This window comes from Corvus kubaryi, unplaced genomic scaffold, assembly GCF_017639235.1.
Source record: "Corvus kubaryi isolate FWS band 111438036 unplaced genomic scaffold, C.kubaryi_AGA036_p1.0 68, whole genome shotgun sequence".
Taxonomy (NCBI): Eukaryota; Metazoa; Chordata; class Aves; order Passeriformes; family Corvidae; genus Corvus; species Corvus kubaryi.
In genome coordinates, this window is record NW_024582056.1 from 3,230,467 (window position 1) to 3,254,020 (window position 23,554).

Genomic DNA, 23,554 nt, shown 5'->3' on the forward strand with positions numbered 1-23,554 from the left:
ATTCAGAATGTCTGATCAATCCCATTGTTTTTCTTCAAACTTCTTACAATTCATCTGCATATTTCTGGTATTTATGGCCTGACCTTTTACCACAGTCACATGAGTAGAAATCCATACAGACATGATTTTCTCTGTGGAAATGTGTTTCTATTACAAGAAAAAAACATAATTGTAATTTTTCCAGAAGTATGATTAAGCAGTTGGGTTCATATCTCCTGTCAGAGACAGAAAGGTTAAGGTTTATGGCTTAAACATTTTTATGAGGGACTTTTGCTTATAATGACAAAGTTGTATAATAAAAACTGCATGGAAGACCACTGCATCCTGAATGGGGCCCCTGGGCTGAGGCCCTGAACTGTGAGTTAAACCACCTAAGGCTATTCGAGATAAAAAAAAAAGTGATACTATTGTTTTAATCATCTCAGGTCTGAGAAGTAATTGATAAGGCTGGGAGGACATTTCCACAGGAGGATGAAGCCCGGCAGCTTTGGGGGGGAAGCCACAGTTCCAGGCTTATCTGCTGCCAGGCTTGAACAGGACCCCCCCCTCCCCCACCAAAGCAGGGAAGAGGAGTGTCTTGGGTGTGTGGTGCACCCTCTGGTCAGAGGCAGTGAACACCCATCCTCCCTTACGCAAACTGGCTCAGCTGTGAAATCACCCCCACCACCATGTCCTGTGGATGTGGAAAAGCCACATCCACAGGACATGCCCATGAAAGGACAGCAGAGGAGGTGTCACAATCCATCAAAGGCTCCTGAAGTGCTCCCAGACTCATTCCTGAAGCCTTGCATCAGATCACTTCACATGATGAAAAATGATGCAACTGATCCACAGTCTTTCAGGAGACATTGTCAAACTTGCCTTCCCCAGGTGAGGCATCTGAGCATTTCCACCTGGCCCAAACATATATTAATCCTTTGGATTCTATACTTTTCTGTGGGGGACCCTCACCACCAAGATCAAACGGAGGGGACCGATGAGACATTATTGGGACCCATGGAGTAGTGCTATGTTTTTTCTTAATATGTCTCTGTCACTCCTCCTGTCTGCACCGCCCCTCCCTCCTTCTATTTCTTTTTTTACCTTTTATACTGTTAAATAAAATATATCAGCTTTTTGGTATCAACATTTAACCTTGTTTGGTTTTAATCATGTTTTGGGGAATATTTTGAACCTGTGAATAGTCATAATCCACAGAGAGCTCACTTGCTCCTCAGTGATTAGAGCAGATCATAACAGCTCCTTAGTTCTTGATTTCTATTCCCCCCCTCCCTCCCCCCACCCCATTTCCCAGTTCTGGAATTTTCCACATTCACAATAAGTTCCTCTTCTTTTCCTTAGAAAAAGACAACATAAAGTGAGTTGAAGCTTCTGGATGAAAGGTGGATTCTTGTAATACATCACTGAATGAGGAAGTAAAAGTACAACAGTAAGTGGCAGAAGGAAGGATGGGTAGAAAGAATACCAGGGATATGAATTTGTTTTCCTTTGTTGCCAGGATCATGATGGAGCCTGGAGCTGACTTCCTCCCTGTGGAGCACCAATTTCATGTTCTTCCCTTAGTCAGGGATGCCTCACTCAAGGCAAAGTAGATTAGATAGAGGTGGAAGTTCTTTACTATAACATGTAAACCTGGTCTAGCGGAAGTTTCCCCTGTCTGTGCCAGAGGGGTTGGAACTAGAACCCTTCCAACCTTAACCACTGTATGATTCTTTGATTCTACTTTGATTTCAGTTGTAAACCTCACTTCTGTTTAACTTACCTATCCATCAGGTCCTCACCTGTATGATTTTTATGAAGCCCTTCATGCCCATCTCAGTTCTTCACCTGTCTGCTTGGTTCTCCTTGGTCATGCCACTGATAACTGCCTAAACTGCTTTGGTGGGGAAATCAATAGTGTAAATCAGCATATCCAACTCTTTCATAAGTGAAAACAGCTGATCATTTCCTCCTCCCCACTCCTATGTCAAGTAGATCCCAAATTAATTTTGCAGTGTTTATTTGTTTAGTTGGGTTTACTCCTGGTGAGTTTACCCCTGGAGAGGGGTCTAGAGGGTAATCATGGTTTTGCTGTATTAACTGTATTCTGTATGCCAGTTTGTGTAACTTAGCTAGAAAAGCTTAGAAACATGTGAAAGTGCTTCATCTGCTAACTAGACAAACTGAATAGCTGCTGATAAAGCTGTATTGGGTGACTTATTTCATTTTAAAGCAAGCCATCTAACAGGATTTACATATTCCCCTTCTGGTAGCTGAGATAATCTGACTTCTGAGTGAGGGTGAGAAGCTTATGCATATGAATAAGAAACATTTGTTTATTTAAAGAGTGATTGACAGAGGGTCAAAAGATAGATCTGATGTGATTTAGATCATCTGTTGTTTTCCAACATCATCTAAAGAGACCTCTCAGATTGTCCCTAGGTCTGTAATACTAAAGCTGTAAGGACCCCAGATCTAATAACAAAAAGATTGCAACATGATGAAATAGTAACACCTCCTTGCATCTTTAGAAGCACAGAAACACTTAATAATTCTTATGACTACTTTTCAGAGAACTTTTCTGACTAAAGTTAGGATGGGATGTGCTTGTATGTGCATGTGTAGACAGCATAGATATACAAACATCCCACATAAAACTTTTAGTTTAATATCATGAAGAGGAAAAGAGAATGGGAGCTTTTACAATGACCAGCAGTTTTTCTGCCTCAATAATTTTTTCTTTCAGGTCACTCAGAAAGATCCCCAGAGCTGGCTCAAGACCTCTTTCGGCAACACACAAAAAAATTAAATTTTGCAGGTCTGTGGGTGAGAATCTGAGAATAGCTGGAGCAGGAACATAAAGCCACAGGGAAGCTGTGGTGAGCTCAGCTGCTTGCTTCTGCTCCTGCTCCCTGGCAGATGGGAAAATGTGAGGAACAACGCTCCCACACCAGCAGTTGCCACTGTTGCCTGCCCACTTTCCAGAACTCTGGCATAGATAAATCTTCTACTGGGGTCATGGACATCATTCATATATCCATTTTGCCTGTGCCAACGGCAACTTTTTTCTTATGCATTTGTGCTACATATCTATTTTCTGCACAGAATTCTAACTCTGACATGTGCATGCTCTTAAAAAGAACCACATATGGATCATGCTACCATAAAATACAGTAACAGTTGTGCTCTTTAAAATTTTTAATACCAGACTTTTAATGCAAATTGTTACTAACCCTAATATCTTTCTATTAGTCTTTTCAGTTTGTATCAGCTCTGTATCCTGCTTTTGAAGCTGAATAAAAAAGAAATTAACAAAAGGTTTTAGTTCCATTTGTTCCCTGAAAAAAATCTAGAATGAATAAATGAACACTTTGTCTTTTGTTTCAGCAAGCTGCTAAATTTAAATACCATCCTTCTCTACCAAGACCTGTTCAAGTTTACAAGCACTGAGAGTATGTTCTTGAGGAAGTTGATTAGAATTTGACTTTCTTCCACAAAATGAAGAATTTCTTATACTTGTATTTTAGATCCTTTTTAGTCATGTTTTTCATTTACCATTTACTCAAATCCCTTGTAGCAGCTGTCATGTCCATTTCATTCTAGAACACTATAGTCAGTGCATATGGTACTGCTGATATTAAACAGTCCCAAATATGTAGGTACATTTCCATGATACTTAGAGTTATTATCTCTTTTAGTACTCTTTGGAATCTACCCACTGAGTTTGATCTATTACTCATAGCTTTGCTATCTTCTCTGACCATGTTTAGCTGAGCTTGGAACCATATTTGAATATGGCTTTTCTCTAGGAAGAATCTGTTCTTCCTTGAATCTGGTATCATTAATAAGGTTTCAAAACTGTCACCAGGAGGTTTGTTTGATCAAAACCCAAGCACTTTCTGCATTCTGGTTCTTAATTGATGTATTGTTAGAAAACTATTTTATATTAATAGATTGCTACTTGCAGGAAAGAGGAACACCTCTTGTTTTCAAAGACTTTTCAAAAACTCTGGTTAACTGTTTCTTAACCCATCACTGTCAGTTTAACATCCATTTTTTACTGCACAATCGCTTCCTTTTTTAAGTAACTGTACATATGTCTACACATATATGTAGATAGATATTACATGTATGTATATGATTTACATTGTGGACCTGTTTATTTTCCCCAGAAATTAGACTTGGAATGGAGGATAGAAAAAAAAAAAAATATACTCCCCATCATGCCTATCTAAGACTGATTCACTTTTTCAAGTCTTTGAAGCCAGGCATGGCATTCAAAGTATTATTGCATTATTCAAACAAAAACATATTTATCCCACGTTTTAATCAACTACAGCTAGTAATAAAAGAATTTTAAATTTGTATTGATTTTCAAAGTACTACTCAGTAAAAACAACATAGGCAGTCACAATAGAAGGTCAGTAACTTTGAAACTATGCAGTCTCATCCAGCGGTACTGGGTGATCAGTTTATTTCTGAATGTTTATCTTCAAGATAAACTATTTATTTAAGAATGCTGGACAATCAATTAGTGGACATTTGAGTGTACTGGAATGACGAATGTGAACGAGTTTGAGTTAGGCAACACAGATAAAAGGAAAGCATATTTCAAAATATATTTTACATGTATCAGAGAAACCTATTGGAGAATGAAAAAACATTATTCAAGGTTTACATTTTACTGTTTCTTTTCCTCTTTTTGTTTTCCAATAGCTTTTTGCTTCCAACTCTGTACTCTTCTGTTGGGGTTCCTCCCCCCTGGCATGGGGTCCTGGGAGAGGGCCCCCGGGGTGGAGGCATGGGGTTTCCCTACTCCCTGGTCAACCTCGTTCCCCATTGGTTGTTTTGTGTTCCCCTGCCCGACAAGGACCCTCTGGTCCCGTGATTGCTACAGTTCTTCAGCAGTCACCGACCACACGGCTGGAAAATAAACATCTCTCTGAAAACAGACCAAGAATCGGTCCTTATATTTCTTTTCCATGGGCCTCGCTGTATATACATATTGTAGGAATCCCCACTTCAACAAATGGTGAAGACTGCGGGCAGAATGATTCCCTAAAGACAGCGACTGTGATTTGTGAGTAAACGCTCTGGATTTCTCTTCTTGTTTTCATTTTGCTGTTCCATCTCTAAACTATGGAGGAACCGTGGAAAAACTCCTGGCTCTCTGAGCCGTAAAAGGACATTTATCTTAAACTTGAAAAGATTCTTGAACAACGATATGTAAATTTTAGCTTAATTCAAGCTCAAAAAGAACTAAAACACTTCCTGGCATGGTTGTTTAAAAACTTCTTCTACGTTTCTTGGGACTTGATTCTTACCAAAGGCTTTTGGAAGACTGTTTGGACACAGTTAATTTCTGAGTCAAAATATATGCCAATGGAAGAACATTTTCGTGAATATTATTTAATTACCGAGACTGTTGAACAGTATCAGCTGTGTGCTTGAGAAATGAAACGTTCCTCAGAGACTGTGCGGCTTCGGCCACATGCACCGAGTGCTCTGCAAGCAGCAGCAAGGCAGTTCCAACGCGCGGGCGGAGTGGCCTGAGCTGTGGTGTCGGCAGCAGAGCAAGGTGCAGTGGGAGCGCTTGCGACCCGGCGGTGCCCTCCTGGCCCCGTGCAGCGCGTGGTGGAGCGAGCCCTGTGAACACCCAGCCGAGAGGGGCGGCACGCGGGCAGCGGCTGGCGGTGATAGTGATGGAGCAGAGCTGCGCCCAGCCAAGACGCACTGGAGCAGGGCGCGGGGGGGCCGTCGCTCGGGGGCTCTGCCAAGATGTGGGCGTGGCCCCAGGCAGCGGCAGCACAGCTGTGACCAGAGGTGGCAGAGGCGGCGGCACGCAAGGAGCTGAACAGTACGGCCCTGATGCCATGAAGATTTTTTGCCTTTTCTTTTATACCCCTGTTATACCTTTTTTACAATTTCTGTATTCTTAGTGCTTTTTGCCTACATTTTTGGATTTGTCTGTCAAGCTAAGAGACTAAACATTTTAGAAGCTTCATAGCAAGGGATCAGTGTGCCCCAGACCCCAAGGTCCTCTCCAGAACACATTCTGTAAACTAAGATAGAATCATCCAGGCTCCTTGGGGAGGGGGGCTCACTTGAGCCTCTCATTGCAGAATCTTTGATAGATATGCTAATTAGTAAAACCTATAATGTTATACCCGATCTTTTGGGGCGAGCATTTTGCAGGGTGCATTTCAATGCATGTGACCTGGACGTGTGCACCTAAGGATCTTTAAAATAAATACCAAGGTAAAATCCCTTTTCCCCTTCTAACTAATTAATCTTGATTTTAAGACCAGGAAAAGGCATCAGCCCAGCCCAGCCCGCGCAGCCCCAAATGTGACCCCGGGAAGTCAAGACCTCGCGGCAAGAGCGCGCAGGCATGAGCAGCCCCGACGGCCCCGGCAGCCCTGGCAGCACTGGCAGCACCCGCAGTTCCAACATGGGAGCGAGTGAAAACGAAAGTGAAAGCAAAAACACAGCGAGACAGAAAACAGCAGCCACTCGGAAAAAGGAAAAAATCATCTTAGCCAAGGTTTTAGGAACAGTAAAATGGTATAATGTTAAACAAAATTATGGTTTTATAACGAGATGTGACAACAAGGAAGACATATTCGTTCATAGAACTGCCATTAAAAAGAATAACCCTGAAAAATACCTCCCAAGCTTAGGAGATGGAGAAGTGGTAGAGTTCAGGACTGTCCAAGGAAGGAAAGGTTTGCAAGCAGCAAATGTTATGCCTGACGGTGTTTTTGTGAAAGGCAATATAGATGCTAAAAATTGTAGTCATGTTAGACAATATCCCCATTATAAGCAACCAATACAGCCTCCCTTTCCTAATCCCACCTTTCCCCTTTACCCTATATCCTATTATCCCCAGTGTATTCCCAATCCGTTTTTTCACCCATGGTTTCCCTCACAAAACCATACCTTTACCAATTATTTCCCCAAAAATCCCTTTCCAATGCTGAGTGGGGGATGACAAGGGAGAGAGAAAGACATTAACTATTTTTGTTTAGAGTTCCAATGGGTACAAATGGAAGAAACCCTCTCCTGCCTCAGTTTCCCCACAAAGCATGCTCAGAGAGTCCTGTCTCCCTTCTGCCAACTCAGAAGGGTGGCTTGTTTTGTTTTGAAACTATTCTTGTTATCTCATGTTTATCCAGTTGTTTTCAATGTTAAGTTTTAAATCTCTTTTTGTTAAAAATAAAAGGGTGGGGGTTCCTCCCCCCTGGCATGGGGTCCTGGGAGAGGGCCCCCGGGGTGGAGGCATGGGGTTTCCCTACTCCCTGGTCAACCTCATTCCCTATTGGTTGTTTTGTGTTCCCCTGCCCGGCAAGGACCCTCTGGTCCCGTGATTGCTACAGTTCTTCAGCAAGTCGCTGGCCACATGGCTGGAAAATAAACATCTCTCTGAAAACATCTGCCAGGAATCGGTCCTTATATTTCTCTTCCATGGGCCTCGCTGTATATACGTGTTGTAGGAATCCCCACTACAACACTCTTCCCCCACGCAAGCAACTGCAACCTTTATTTGTTTTGCTGGGGATTAATGGTATTAGTATTCTCCATCTGGCAGAGGTCTTCATTTTCTGTCATTCACTTGAGTCCATCATTTCTTCTGTTTTCTGTGACCTCATTTTAAACCATAACTAACTATGACATCTTTATGCTATGGCTAGAAAAGTAGAACAGGCCCCTCTGAAACTAACATTGATTTTGTTCTTAATTTCCTTTATTCAGTATAGACAACGTATCAATGTCATAATCATTATTTGGAGATATATGCTAAAATAAAAGCTAATAAAGATTTTGCCCATAGTTTTCTAGGAGGAAAAAACTTCAATCTTTTTGGCATTTATACATTTGTCTCTCTTGTTGCATGCAAATCAGTTTTTAGATACTTAAGGATTCAGACGTAGAACTCCAACATTAAAGTGCAGTAAGCCTGAACTATGAGCAGAATGATTCAAAATTTTTTTCAGAAATATTAATTTATCATTAAATGCATATAATATTTCCAAGATAAAATCAGGAAAAGTAGAGGATGAATCACTGGTTATTCAGAACTTTAAAGTGTGGAAAAAACATTTTGCAATCCAAATGACTACTGTTAAACTGAAAAGGAGTTAGAGTACTTTCATAAGAAAAAAAGAGGAAGAATTAACTCCTGAACAGTCTTAAAAGAAATCCACAAACAACTAAGAATAGATCCAACAAATAAAAAAATGCCTCAAAGCTGGGATATGGACTTTCTATATTTTTTCCTTTACCTTGTTCTGATGCACAGGCAATTTATTCTTCCTCTCTCAGTATAAATAATCATTTATAATGTATTACTTTCAGCAGAGGACATTTCAGGTGAAAAGCCAGGCCCAAATAAGGAAACAACAGAAACAGAAGATGCAATTTCTTTAATTTCACTTTTTTTGTGTTCTCCTTGTGCAAAATTATTTTTCTTAAGGGGAACAAGATTAAACTCCATCAAAAGCAAGAACAGAAATTGTTTGACTCTTCAGAGAAGAGACTTAAAATTTCCTTTCTACTGTCTAAGATTAGAAATATGTTTAGTCCTTTAAAAGTGTCTATGGGATTAAATGGAAAGATGATGCAAGAAAACTTGCATTGAAAGTCTAAATCATTCAAATTTCAAGTGATATAACAATTTTCTTACCTTTCCCTGAAAGCTTAATAAAAGGTTATAGTTGAAGTAAACCACTACTAACCTAAAACAAAACCAAAAGACTTACAATTTTGCTGTAAGCAACTGTAAATTTACCAACAACTATTTAAAAATATTGCCCAAGAATTTAGCTGTTTGTCCTGCTTTACTTTTCTGAATATTAAATATTCACACATAGAAATGTAATTTTAATACTGAGATAATTTATTTAGAGAAGAGATCAACATTTACAGTATTTTCTTCCAATGAATTCTTCACTATTTTGAAGCCAATATTTTCCCTCTTCTGAGGGAAAAAATAAATAGAGAGGATCACCTAGTGCAGTTTTTCTAAGCTTCCAAAGGTCCACAGTTCTGAGTGGTCATCAGGCCACTTCACCCTTGTGCCACAGTTGGTCTCTGACTGTGTAAGTCCAGCGTTTGCCAAATATGCAGTGTGTTACTGAGCAGTACTCCCACTACATTCCAACTGTTATAGTGCTCTTTAATACATAAAATTATAAAATTTTGTCCAGTTAAGTAAAAATCTTTGTTACCATTATAGTGCTTTAGGGTCAACTGGGTCTGTTCACCAACTGTATGAATAAACAAACATAAACGTTTTGCCAGATTACAGCATGAACAGTGATACAGACTATCTTTGACAACGAAAGCAATGACAAATTTCCTGGGACCAGCTTGCAACTTCTATGACATGCTAGTGACAAAATACATAAATCACAGGATCTATTTAATGACAGTGGTGGAAATCGTGCAGATGAGAGCTTTCCTTTAAAAAAGACACCCAGAAAACTATCCAAAAAACCAAAATCTACAGTCCTAGAGATAAGGTGAGGTAAGTCTGACAAATTGCAGAAATGTAGAACACACTGTAACAAAAACCACCATCAACATGAGTGTTCAAAACACTTTTTGCAAATCCTTTCCCATTTAATTCTCAAAAATAATAAGCACACAAATATCCTGAAAATAGAAGCAAGTGTGGCTCACCAAAGAGAATTAATTGCAGATCATCAACGGAGCAAGATTCTTTTTTGGGGGACCATTTGCTGGGCAGCCATGGGTGCAGCACATAAGATTCAGGATTTAATTTATTATGTGATTGTAATAACTTAAAACTCTGTTCAGCAATCATAGTCAATATATTTTTTACACAAATACAACCTTTGACCAGCGTTTTTCTTATCAAGCAATTTGTAGGTATAAAGCTATTAGACAAAGGAACTACTTCAGTTCTTGTTGTTTATTCAGTTACTTTTATGCTCGTCATTTTGACATCAGTTAGAAGTAGTGAAAGCAGCATGTCATAGTTTAGATGACAGTTAGCAATGGTAAAACAGTTAAGCTGCCTCAAGCTGACTCTTTTGAGATACAGGCTGTCCTTGATGTTCATGTCTAGTGGTTTGCTACCACTGAAAAAGCTGATGGATGATATGTGGTAGCTGGCATTACAACGCATTGAATTATTTTCTCTTGCAGTGGCTGACTCTGAAGAGTTTTATACTCCTGCAGTGCTACATTGCAGTGAAGGGAAACATTATCAATCATTAAAAATACCTTGCATTTTAAGATACTTACAGAGTGAAAAAACACTGGAATTGAGCAAATAATTCATAGTCAATCAACCAGTAAAAAAAATCTAGTGTAGGTTTTTTTTTTTTTGCTTCCCTGTAATGTGTCCATAAAAAGGCTGCAAATTCTTTGAATGTGTATGTGAGTATCATGGATAAATATTTGCTCAAATCTGTCTGGAATATAAGGGACACTATTTTGCAATGTTCAGTGTTAAATGAAAATTATGCTAGTATCTCAGTAAATGATCACAAGCCAGGTTCTTTTTCTGCTCTGCAACTGGAGGAATGTGTTGCTTTTAAGGGAATGTGAAACTTGAAGATACTGAGATTTTCAGTCACTACTTCCTAAGTAATTTACTATTTCTTTTGTAATATTTGCTGCTGTGATTTCTATCTCAGAATTTGAGATTAATGTAGGTTTTGGAAAAAAATATGAAACTAGACCAGAAACATGAAAGCAGAGATTTTTGAAGTTTTGAAAGAGGAATTAAAACACTCGTAATAATTACAGTTTAAAGATTAATCTCCTCAATTCTGAAGAACACTTGTATTTGAAAATAGGAGATTGTTCTATCTGAGCAGATGGAGTCAAAGAGTTAAAAAAGTCTAGGACTTTTTCAGAAACACAAGGTCTTTCTTTCATCACTGCACTTGATGTTGTGTGAAACAGCTCTTTGAAACACTTGAACTGTTGAGTGGAAGTTTAAATTTGCCACTTTTTAGTTAGAGAAAATGGGCCACAGCTGAAACACATCACCAAATCCAGTTGTGATTTGTCTTTGTTCAAGAGTGGTATTATGTTTCTAATAAGATATTACACTGACTAGCTACATTCATTTGATCTAAGGAAAGAAGATGAGAGAATGACCTAGATCTATGGATTGATACAATGGGCAAAACATTGTTCAATAGCAGTAGGGCCCAATGTACAGAATGAGAAGCTCTAAGTTCATTGAACTACAGTATCACGTCTGAAAATGTTCATATGTCTCTTGACTAGTCCCTTGAGAAAAACAAAAATTGGCTTACGTGAGCCAAACTTAAACTAGTAGTAGTTCTATTAATGTTTCAAATAAGGGATCACTAATTAAATCAGGGAGATTCATGTAGTTCCAGTCCCCCACCTCATAGGTGCTTGGTATGGATGCTGTACTGAAGTCATTCAGTCAAGTTAGTAGTGAGACTTGGCCCAACCACTTAGTCTGAGAACCAGCTATTACATTTTCTTGATGGTTGAATCAAATCATTATCACCAGATTGGTGACCAGATTGAGAGACTGGAAGACTTTAAGCTTTTAACAGCAACAATGTGCAGTCTGTGTTGTTACGTGTTCTTGGCAGGGTAACAAGGACAACCTAATATATGTCAGGGCTGGGTGCAGTTGGTGTGACACCTGAGAAGCCTCAGTCCTGCTACCCATGCAAGTCAATTACCACATACCCATGGCCGGTTTGGTTGCAATTTTATTCTTTCTGTAGTTTGAAGATCACACAAGGCAATACTTTCATGCAGGTATGGACTGCATTTTCAAGTGAATTCATTCATCTCCACATCCTAGTGTGGAGAAAGTTTTCAGTGATCATAGAAAAAGGGTGGTTGGAGCACAGCAATGCCAGAAAAGATACCATGGAGTATTAACAGTCCCTCTAGTTATTTCAGGAATTCAGTCTTATGAATCAATTGTCACAAGCTGAGAATCCCATAAAATTAATACTATAAAAATAAAAATAAACATTTCTTTATCCTGTCTTGTAGTCTTCAGACATTTCCTTTTTGCCACTGTTGGAGACAGAGTGCTGGACTAGATAGACATTCAGTGTAACTCCAACTAGATGATCTTGCCTGATGTCAAGAAAGCTCAAATCAACCAAAAACCTGCCCCTCTAGGGTTTCTAGGTTCACAAGCCTATCAGGCCTCTTTGAAACAAAGAGCTTATAGGCTTCCCAAAATCTTGTGGCACAGGAAGAGGCATAAAGAAGAATAAACAGAATATTATGGGATACTTGTCTGCCTCTTTTAGAGTCTGATCTAATTCCAAGAAAAGCCACAAAAGGTCCATTCTTTTCAGTGTATGTTGGTCTTTCCAGTTGAAAGGTAGGCCTAGACAGTGGACAAAAATCTCTGCACAGAACATAATGCCATGTGTTTACTTGCAGAAGGTGTTAACAGCAACCTGTACTCATAGCATTATGCAGGTAGAACAAACGTCTTAGTGTGTTAATGATTTACACAGAGCACAATAAATGCAGAAGAAGCTGCAAATAAAAACATCCTTTTGTGATCCTGTTCCCTGACAATGTATGGCAGGCATGGTGGGCAAGTCTCTTCATCCTACTTAATGTAGTCATCTTGTACTTGATTTACTGGATTAAGCCATTAGTAGTTCTCAATGCTTAAAATGCAGATGTATCTGTGTGTACATTTGTATTATCAGTTCCAAATAACATTTGTGTTTTTTGTAAGGGCATATGACTGATCTTATCCTACAAATGCACTCAGTATTAGCTGACATAAAAGGACTGAAAATGTTGCCAAAACCAAAGTACATCTTGCACAAATTAAAAACAAAGAACTAAACCACTTATTTCAGATCAGCATTTGAGTATGTATTTCTCCAGTTTTATATAATCATCTAAAAAACATTTTTTGTAGTCTTGGCAAAATAGGATACCAAATGCCAACACAGAATTCAATTACAGGTTTTAAAATATCATTAAAAATCCAATTTTTGAACATCATGTTTACAAAGTGGCAGAGAGACAGGTGGAAACTTATGGAAAATGGAAACTTATACCTCAATATACCTTGCCATGTAATTGTAAAGTCACAGGAGAAGAAAGAATATTTTTTAAGCAGTTATACCAGATGTTGTTTCAATGTAGGATTTCTCTGCATACAGAAGTAAAGTATGCTTTGGGATATTTGTTAAGGTCCTTGGTCAATTTTTAAGGCATGGATTTAAAGAATAGTGGTAGGATTAGGAGCACTTTTCCTAAGAAATATAAATTCATTTTTCTAAATCCATTTGTGCTTTTTTCTGCTACAGTCTTAAGCCCTGAATTTGAGCTTCTTAGGATATTTTTTAGCTTAACACTTACTCTACTCTCTCTTCCTTTATGTCATCCAGTATCAAAACTAATCATAGGGGAAAGGAAACTGCAGAAGGACAAGAGAAGTTGTTATTTATTTGGCAGGCTCATTATGTACATGAGTATTTTCCACTGAAAGAAGAAAAAAACCAGAGGAGCTGGTGCTTCTGAGAGAAACACCAGATGCCTCCTCAAATTCTTTTTTATATTGACTGAGCTGGCAGCACTCAAGGAGTAGTCTACAAACTGGATGTAGATTTCTCACACAGGGACTGCCATTTTTTTCCCTATACTTTGAGTAAGTTGCACTAATATACTTAAAATCATCAGCAATATTTACCACTGTCAACAAGGGATGCACCAAAATGCACCAGATTTACCCAAAATACCAAAATCTCATCTGGATTTTAAATAAATGTTCCAGTTTACATTAAGTTTTCCCAACAGAATAAAATAAACACAAATTAAACCAAAACCAAAAAAGTGCTAAAAAATAGACACACTACTCTACTGGAATATGTTTCTCTTGTGACTGTTTTATAATTTTTTAAAAAAATAATAAGTATATATTTCTGGGATAAGTGTATATTTTTTGCATAATAAAATAATTTTACATGGCTTGACTATACACAAACTTCTAAGAGAACACTGTCTCTTTTAGAAATCACTATTCACCTCAATTTCACAGACATGAATCAACATGTTTTTAGTGATAAAAATGTATTAGTTAAATTATGTTACTTGATTAGCAGTGCTTATATTCTCTTCTGTCATATCACTTAGCTTAATATATAAGGTGATTCAAAACTTTGAAGTGGATATGTAGGGTTTAATTGTACAAGAAAGCTTCTAAATAAAAATGAATTCACTTCCAAAGTATTTAGTTATTACAATCCAATTAATTTTGATAGAAATCAGCTGTGCGAAAGACTTCTGAAAACTGATTTTTTTCCTTTTTTATTCAAATATTTAAAAATAAATAAAGATATCATCAATAATCCACAATATTTTTTCAGTGTTCTTAAACAAGTCACCTTCTTCTCACCTATTCTTGTCTAGTGACAAAAAAGCTATAGTGTGTGCATCAACACAATAAAGGAGTAGCAGAGGAAGAAATTGGTCTGTAAATCTCATTAATTCTGTGATTAGCACAAAGAGAAATTATCCACATGCTGAAGCACAACATTATTCTTTTGCAGAAGGACAGGAAGGGTGAGCTGCTGTTTGGTATGCAATATGTTAAATCCATTTCAGTAAACCAAGTGTGTAACATTACTCATAATTTCTTTTGTGGAAAAGATCTACAGTATGCTGACATTACTCAGCTTTTATCTTGTTCTGCTCACAGACACTGACACATCAAAAATCCCATCTTCCATCTCTTTGTTATATTAAAAATAATAAAAAAAGTTATTATTCAGCAATAAGCTCAAGTTCTTTCTTGCAAAATATAATTTGAAATGGGCAAATATTTATTGTGTCAGATAAATGTCAGTAAATCCAGTAGTCACAACCTCCTTTGTATTGTTTCTAGAGCAGTTATTAGAAAAGAGTAAGAATGTTAGAGGCATGAATCCTTGAAAATACAGCTTAAATCAAAAGGGAGGTATGCAGTCTTAATTGCCAATATTTTGATAGAGGTTTTTGTCTTACATTTTGTTTATTCAAACTTCTGCAATTTCTAAGAACCTTGAGCCAATGTTTCAAGGAATACATGAACCTCAGCAAAATGTTTCCTGCAGTGTTTTAGAGTTAATCATCTGGTGGTCTAGGAAGAATATTTGGTTGGTCTATGCCCAATATGTTGACAGAGCTGCTCTCAAGACTATTATTTTTGTAGCTGAGCAAGACGGTGAGAATGTATTAAGAAAATAGGAAGGCTTATGGGCAAAAGCCATCAGCAGCGATTGCCATTTTTTTCCCTAGTTGCTATACCAGCAGGAGTGGGCTAAATCTTCAGCCCAAGTACTGGACAGAACCTGGTGCAGATTTCTCCTCAGGGACAGTGAGGCAGAGCAGCCTGGCATCTGTATCTTCAGATAGCAACACATCAGGCATTCTAAGAGAAGGCAACTTTGGTGGGAATGACTGCCACAGTTGAAAAAGCCATAACTCCTGTAAGATGGCCATATGAAGACCAGGGAAATCATGGAATTGGTATTTTAATAGGTGATGGCAATATCCTTCTCTGAGTCACAGAGGCTGCAGACATAGCGTTGCCTGCGACAAGTACCTTGGAAATATGTGCATGAGCCAAGGTAACAGCTGCACTAACATGGGAGCAGGACCCAAGGCAGAGCTCTGACAGCCACCAAGGTTTTGACATATATCATGTTTGAGGAATGGAGTACTAAGAGGAAAATTCAGTAATGCTTCACTTCTTAGCACCCACTTCAGTGGCAATGGCAACAGCTTGACTGTGGCTCTGACACAATTGCAAAACTTGCTCACTGTTGCATGGTTATTAAAAGAGAACTGTCCACTTACTAATGATTAAGGGTGTTTGAGTGTTATGGAGTTAATATGTAGCAGATCCAGCGTGAATGAGCTGAGGCCACCACCAAACATTATCCCACTGAGGAAAAAAGTATATCTGATGAAGAATTTTTAGACGTTTCAGATTGTATGAGGAAGAGTACTTATAAATAAACCTGAATTCAGCAGGAGGGTGGAAGTGTTTGAGACTGCAGAGACAAAGTAATTACAGCAATAAACAAATAGGAAGCTGAGAATCTTCCCTCTGACACTGATACCTAAAGAATGAATACCTAACGAGAAATTTTTACATGAAAGCTTTTTGTCTTACCTTTCTTTCCACTCACCTTCTTCACACTAAACATCTCTGTGATTTTGCTTGCAAACTACAGCAGTAAATCTCCATTCATGTGTTACTATGTGTCCTGGGTTGCAGTGTATTCTATTACCATCCTCAGGAGCCGTTGAAATCAGGTGGGGCAGTGTTTCCTTGCCTCCTCCCCCCAGACTATCTTTCTGTTAATTGCCCATCATTGTCCTGCCTCCTGACTCAGAGATAACTCCCTCCAGACTATCTTCTGTTAATGAGCCTAATCAACACTTTGCCTCATGACTCATTACCCCATTGTGAGATGCTCCACCCAGAGGGAGGAACCAAGCATCCCATCGTGGATATAATCTGGGACTCTGACCACTAGAGGCAATGCCTTTCCACTGGATTTCTAGAGGACAGGAGCTACACAGCTACCACTGGACCTTCTGAGGAGGAGCAGACCCTTTGTTTCTACAGGATCACCACTTCGGGAGGACTGCAGCCACCATTCTACCAGACTGCCACCACCACCCTGACTAACAGGGTGCCAGGTTGTATCCTAACTCTGTCAGTTTAACCCAGTGTTATCCACTTTTATTGTTTTTTTTTTTTTTTTCTTTCCCCCTCTTTTTATTTCCCTATTAAATTGTTATTCTGACTTGGTGTCTCCCACTAGTTTGTTTTCAAACTAGCACACTATGGAAATGCTTTATTTTAATATAAAAGACTTTAATTCCCACAGACAGTAATACTTTAAAACGAATTAGGTAATGGACTATGTCAGAATAGGCCATGACATAGATAGCAAAATTGTCCTGATGGACTTACTATTGCTCTGAATTCTTGCTTGCTCTAGAATAGAGGACTGACAAAGTTAAATAATCTCTTATTTCCATAACAGAAGTAACAGGTGGGGAAGTGACACAAAATCCTTTCAAGAGAGGTGGAAGTTGAGTTTTTACAGAGAAATATACAAATATCGAAGTCAAGCTTTCCAAGAAACTGTATGAGACTTTGATCTTAGAAACTGAAGTAGAAGGATAACAGATTTCAGTGAGGAGCAGGGCACCAAGGGCAATCAGACACATGTGCGAGAAGTTTAGGAGATGTGGAATAAATTTCAAAACAAATATTCAGAATTTTTACAAAGAATAAGGAGTTACAAGTTACAGGAACTATCCATGGGTAGTTATGAAACCAAACTTTATAAAGGATGCAAATTCTTTGGGAAAAATAGGTGTTTTGATTAGTTCACTAGCTATTGGTATTATAATACATGGGCAACAGGCAGGAAATCAACAAAGAGAATCTCACCAAACTGTAAGTTAGCAAAGATATTCAAGTCTCACCCTTTGTGCTGTAGTGTTGTGTATGCACAAAACTAGACTGGCGGAGCAGACAATGAATCTGAATTTTAGGAAGAGTCCTTCAAGAAACTTGATTTCCTGTGGAACACAGTTTTTTTAACTACAAAAGTGGAATACTTTTTATATCTAGGACCAAGGCTTTGTTCTCATTCCTATTCAGGTTTTGTCAGTCTAAGATCTTAAGCTAATTACTACAGAAAAAGCTTAATAAACCTTACACCTAACTTTGGTTGGTTGGTTGGCTTTGGTTTTGGTTTTTCCAGACTACACATACACACCCCATCACCAATGATTTCAAGGCAATGCTCACATGGGTATGGAACTTTAAATGACATAAATATTAATTAGGATGCACATATGGTTTGCATGGAAGATCTTTCTCAAAGGAGTACCTGAAATCTTGAGAACAGTCAGGGCTGTGATCCAGGTGAAACCCTTTACCTAACAGCAGCTCGTGTAAGAATGAATCAAGAACAGTAATAGTAGCTCTACTCTCTCATTCATAGTAGTCAACGTAGAGTGTATCCATGTTTAAGAGAGAATGTTAAATAATGCCAGTGCCTGTCTTGACACTACTGACCTTTGAGCTCAGCATAGGAGAACAGAACTTATACTAATTTTAGGTGTAAAGTTAAGTGGTAAACTCTTTTCTACTTAAGACGAATGTTGGAAGATTGTTAATTGATTCTACCAGAGACAGGAATTCAGGCATCTCTTTAGCTACAGGTGAAACAAATGAAGCAAATTAAATAACCAAGAAAAGTGCTTCATAAGATAGATAAACCACATCCAGTTGAACAACTGTTAGGTGGATAAAATAAAATGTGTTTCCTTTTAATAATATTCAAGAGATCTTACAACTTGGTGCTTCCACCCACATATTTCTTCCTAGAGGTTTATGCCTCCTCTGCTACAGCCTGAGCACAAAAAGATTTCAGCTGGCATTTGGTATACATGAGAGGTAAGAGGTTCAGAGAGCAAATTACAAGTATAACAGAAATTAACTACTCAGGTCAATGATATGCAGCAAACTTCCAAACATGGTGGAATAAAAAAAAAATTAGATACCATTTTAGCAGTTCTATTGTGTCTGAACAGTTGAATAGAAAACCAGCATCAATCTCCAGTGCAGGAATATGGACCCTCTTTGAAAAAAAAGATGTCTGATAAATTCTACGTGTCCATCAACTGCTTGGCTGAATGTCAACGAGAATCTCCAGTAAGATGTTATCTCTTGTACTGGGGAGCCTAGACCCAGTATTCCAGATGTGTGTCACCAGGGCTGAGCAGAGGGGAAAGGAACACCTCCCTTGGCCTGCTGACAACACTCCTTCCTGTGCAGACCAGGATGTGGTTGGTTTTCTTTGCTACAAGCATGCATTGCTTGCTAATGCTAGTTTGGTGTCTAATAGGACCCCCAGGCCTCTCTCTGCCCAGGTGATTTCCAGCTAGTTGCTCCCCAGTGCTTACTGGTGCCTAGGTTATTCCTCCCCAGATGAGGAGGATATTGAAATGGATATACCCATGAATGTTCTCATGGAAAAACTAACTGCATTAATTAAATTCTTGCACACTACCTGACAAAAATTCTGTGTACAGTAAAATATGATTGGTTATACATTAAAAAATAGATTTTATCCTATAAAGATGCATATATTTAATGTATAACCCACAGTCGTGATTTAAAAAAAAAATAAAACAAATCAAAACCCCTGCTTATTATTCATTTAATCTGAAGTTTATTTGTGAAACTTGTTTATTTTGTAGCCAAACCCAGTAATTCCTGGAATGATTATAAGCTCACTAAATACCCTGCCATTAATGGGTTGACTTCAATAAATAAGTTAGGATGGCAGTATTAAATCCTTTGGGGAACTCAGCAATTAAGCCAGTATATGCAATTTACTAGACCAAAGTACTTCATCCAAATCCTATTGGTAAAAAGCATTTCCTCTTTTTTCACTTAAGACTTCTAGAACATCCTCTTGAACTCTAAGAGGGTCCCAACATCTCATTTTTCCCTGCAAATCTGGGTCACCTAACCCACAGTACTTTATTGTAGATGTAGAGTGCTTTCTAGACTTCACTAAGTAACTTTCCCAGCAGTAAGTTTTAATATCCCTTAGAGCATTAGCTTAAAAAAAATGACAACAATTTAGCTTAATAATTTTTTTCTCCATGTGTAGTTTTTACACTAAAACCCATATAACTTGATAGTTCCACTGCCATAGTTGTTACATTTACCTTTATCAATCTAATAGGACTATTTTTTTTCACTCTAAATTACATGCAGACATACAGAAATCTTGAACCGGTAGGAGATAGAAGTCTTTGAATATTATATAAGTTTTATTAATTAAATAACATAATAATCAGCAGTGTTCTATTTAATTTTATGCTTTGTTTTCTTTTTTTTAATCATTATTAACTGGTTTGGCCCATATTCTCCATCTAGAATTTGGTAATAAAAAAATATGGCACAGAGAACAGTAAGAACAGAGATTCTCAAAAGTGCATCAGTTTGTGATTGGAGTGTCTCTGTCAAATCTGTCAAAGACTCCGGAATTCTAATTCTGTTAAAATATCAGCAAGTTTTAAAATACTGTTAATACATGTGCTTCACCTCATATAGTATTGGAATGAATTTCCTCTTATTTTTCTGTTATGCTGTAAAAAATAATGATATTTAGGATGTCGTACAATGTGCTAATGTTGGGAATCCAGATTGTATTTTTTAATTATTTAAAAAGCAGCAATGGATTTAGGCCAGGAATCTGCATCTCTTGGACTTTATGAAAACCTGGAATAAGCCAAATCAAGTGGACATAACTAATGTTTAAAAGTGGTGACAATTCACACCACATTTAACTTACTTTTCCTAGTTATTTTAATGTAAGAGATAGCAAAGGAGGCTTAACTTTGGCTTTTATAACAGCTTTCCTATTATTCAGGCTCCCTGGGCTTGGATAACAGTTTATTCCAGACCAGTCCAGCTTCCTTTGCATGATCATGCAGCAAAGTCATAATAATCCTATTGGTAACATTACAGGCTGTTGCTATGGAAATTAATGAATTATCTCAGAAAAATGACAGATGGGTTGAAGAGGGAACAAGCCCATACTTAAACACTGATCCTTACATGACTAACTAATCCCTAAACGGATGTCACTTAGAGAACAGCTAATTTCAAAGACTTTACTGAAACCATGTGACTAAGAGGAACAGCAGAGGACAGAGGCTACACTATGTATTTTGCTTCAAAATAGTTACATTATTTCTCTTTAAAAATAGTTGCATTATCTCTCCTTCATTTCCATTTGTGGCCATATTGTTTTTCTCTCAACATGTCCCAGACAACCTGTAGTAAATCAGGAACCATCAGGAGATAGCAGGAAATAGCAGCATTTTGTGTGCAGCTTAATAATATCTTCTCCTCATCTCCCCCTCTGTGTGTGAATTATGTCATTAAAAAAGAAGTGGACAAAGCAGCATCAATGAAGCAGTTATCATTTGCTGATACTATTCAGATTAAAAAACCCCAGAAATTAAACAAAGGCCGTGTGCCATTATTCTGCCATCACACGAAGGGATACTGTGCATATTTTAAGTCTTTAATCATTGAAGCTTATTCTTCCCATTAAATTTAAACAGAAACATTTGGGCTTTTTGCCCATAGCAGTGTAAATCAGGCTAAATTATGGAGAGTGCAGCATATAGCAAGTGGAATTTGCACAAGAAGGCCAAAGTAAGAGTGTAGGTTATAAACTCCTCTGGGATACACAAGCTAACAGCAAACTGGATCAGGGTAGTAGAATGAAAAATACATGGACTTTTAAAGGAGAAAAGAATGACTATGGTATGAAAATTTTGTTTAAGACTGACAACTGATTGCTGCTTTTGATTCAATATAGGAGATATTTTTTTAATGAGAAAACAGAAGGAAGAAATACAACACTAAGATTTTTTTCCTATTAAGCAATACTAAATGTCACCATTTTGATAATGTTTTCTTCAGAATAATTTCACTGCTGCTTATAAATGACATAACACATTCTTCTGTGGTGGTGATTTTTTTATGTTTCTGGCTATGAATAATGATGTTGCAACAACTGTCAAAAATATACTATTGTTAAATACTTAGAAAGCAGAAAGACCTGGCTGTGCTGCTGGCAAAATACTGAGTATTAAAATTATCTTCTCATAATGCTCTGAGTAACAGCAAGAATAACTAGATAAGGAAATGTATAAATCTGAGTCATATCAGGAGATAACACATCATTTCAGAATTATAAAAAGTATGTATCAAAACAGGGATTTAATTTAAAATCTCCAGAACTCAAAGCCAATACCTCAAACATGTCATAGTTTTGTTCACAAAAGGATAGTAATTCCCTAAGGAAAAGTTATTATTTTAATTACTCAGAGAAAAAAATTACTATAGCTATGAAAGTCAGATGTCTATTTTGCAGATTATATTCTTTTGTATGATAACACCTGCAGTGACTTACTCTTTGACTTAAAATTTAGTGAAAGAAGGCAAGCAAAAACCCCCACAACCCATGCTGCAGGGAAAAGCTGAGTATTAACAACAAGCAGGATTAGAAATTGCAGGATTGGGTTGATGGGCTGTGCCAGACATTTGTTATGCAACCACACATATCATGCTCTTTGGTACCTTTGGAGGCTTAGTTTGTTTGTTTGTTTGTGGGGCTTGTTGGTTTTGGTTTTTTGGAGTTTTTTTGTTTGTTTTTGTTTTTATTTTCATGTGAAGTTAATCAGGTAAATATAGGAGACATTAAATTCTGCAGTTTTATTTAAACACCTACTAGGGCCACAAGTGAATATAAGAGAATGAGTCCCAATGGACTAGTGTTGTTTCTGCTAGGTGAAAGTCACTGACACTTCAGAGACATTAGAAACACAAAATAATGTTGCAATTGAGTAAAAAGCAAAGCTGAAATCCAAAGAAGAATGTAATGGAAAAGGCAGCATAAAGTAGATCCAGACTGTCTTTGTTGCTCCCTCTAAGAAGAAAGAATTTCTCTATTTTTTTCTTATATAAAGGTTGAAGGGTTGTTATGTGGGTCAAGAATAGTATTAGTAACAATACTTTGATCAGATTTGTAATTCTTATTTCAAAAGGAATGGTAATACTTGGTCCTGTCAAAATGGTCCTGTCAAGGCAATTATAGCAATCAAATATTTGTGACACCATTAGTTTTTGATTATATACTTTTCTTCCAGAGAGCTAGTATGCAGGTCATTTAAATGTGAATTAACATTTTGGTAAGTCAGCTTCTAAGGAGCAGAACATCAACAGATGTGTTGACAGAAGGAAACAAAGAGAGGCAGAAGGAATTTAGTGTCACAAGTATTTATTATGCAAGAGGTAGAGTGGAGTCTTCAACAAATCATAGGCTAAAGCTGCCCTGTACTTCTGAACAGCATTACCTGGATATCTTTCAAACTGTGATAGGAATGCAAAAGAGATCCCATGCCTCAGCCGTACTTCCAGGATACCAAAGGAGCCCTGGTAATTTTCTAACCTGAAATTACATCTTACAAGCAAATAGCAAACAGAAGGTACTAATGTATTTAATTCAACCCTTTTTTGTTGATTCTAAGTGCATACTCAATGTATTTGTACCTAAAAAGTTTAACTTTAAATCCAAATACTCTATAATTATGTCTGCAGTGTGATATTCTGAAACTGTGGGATGACTCATATCAATTTATAGAGGTTTAGGTCAGAAAAGCTACATGATTTTTCATACTAGGATTCACTGTAGAAGAGCTTAAGATCTTCATTATGTATCCTAATTTACAAGGCAGAACTTTGACAAAATATCCTACACAGAAGTGTCAGTAGAATAATTTCAGAACAAAATATTGAAATGAACAGAAATGTAACAGGGAAAAAAAAAAAAAAACAAAACCACAAACCAGCAACCAAACAAGAACCCATCCCAAAACAACCAGAAATAAAATGTTACTAACCCCTAGACTCTAAAAGAGTTCAAATAAAGAACTATCAGATTACACCTTGCCATGAATTAATCATTAT

At 37.5% G+C, this 23,554-nt stretch overlaps 1 long non-coding RNA gene across 1 annotated transcript in view; it reads left to right on the top strand.

Annotated features, from left to right (window-relative positions):
• Window positions 1-23,554, top strand: part of LOC121674494 — a 223,795-nt gene that overhangs the window by 20,965 nt on the left and 179,276 nt on the right. The window lies entirely within an intron of this gene.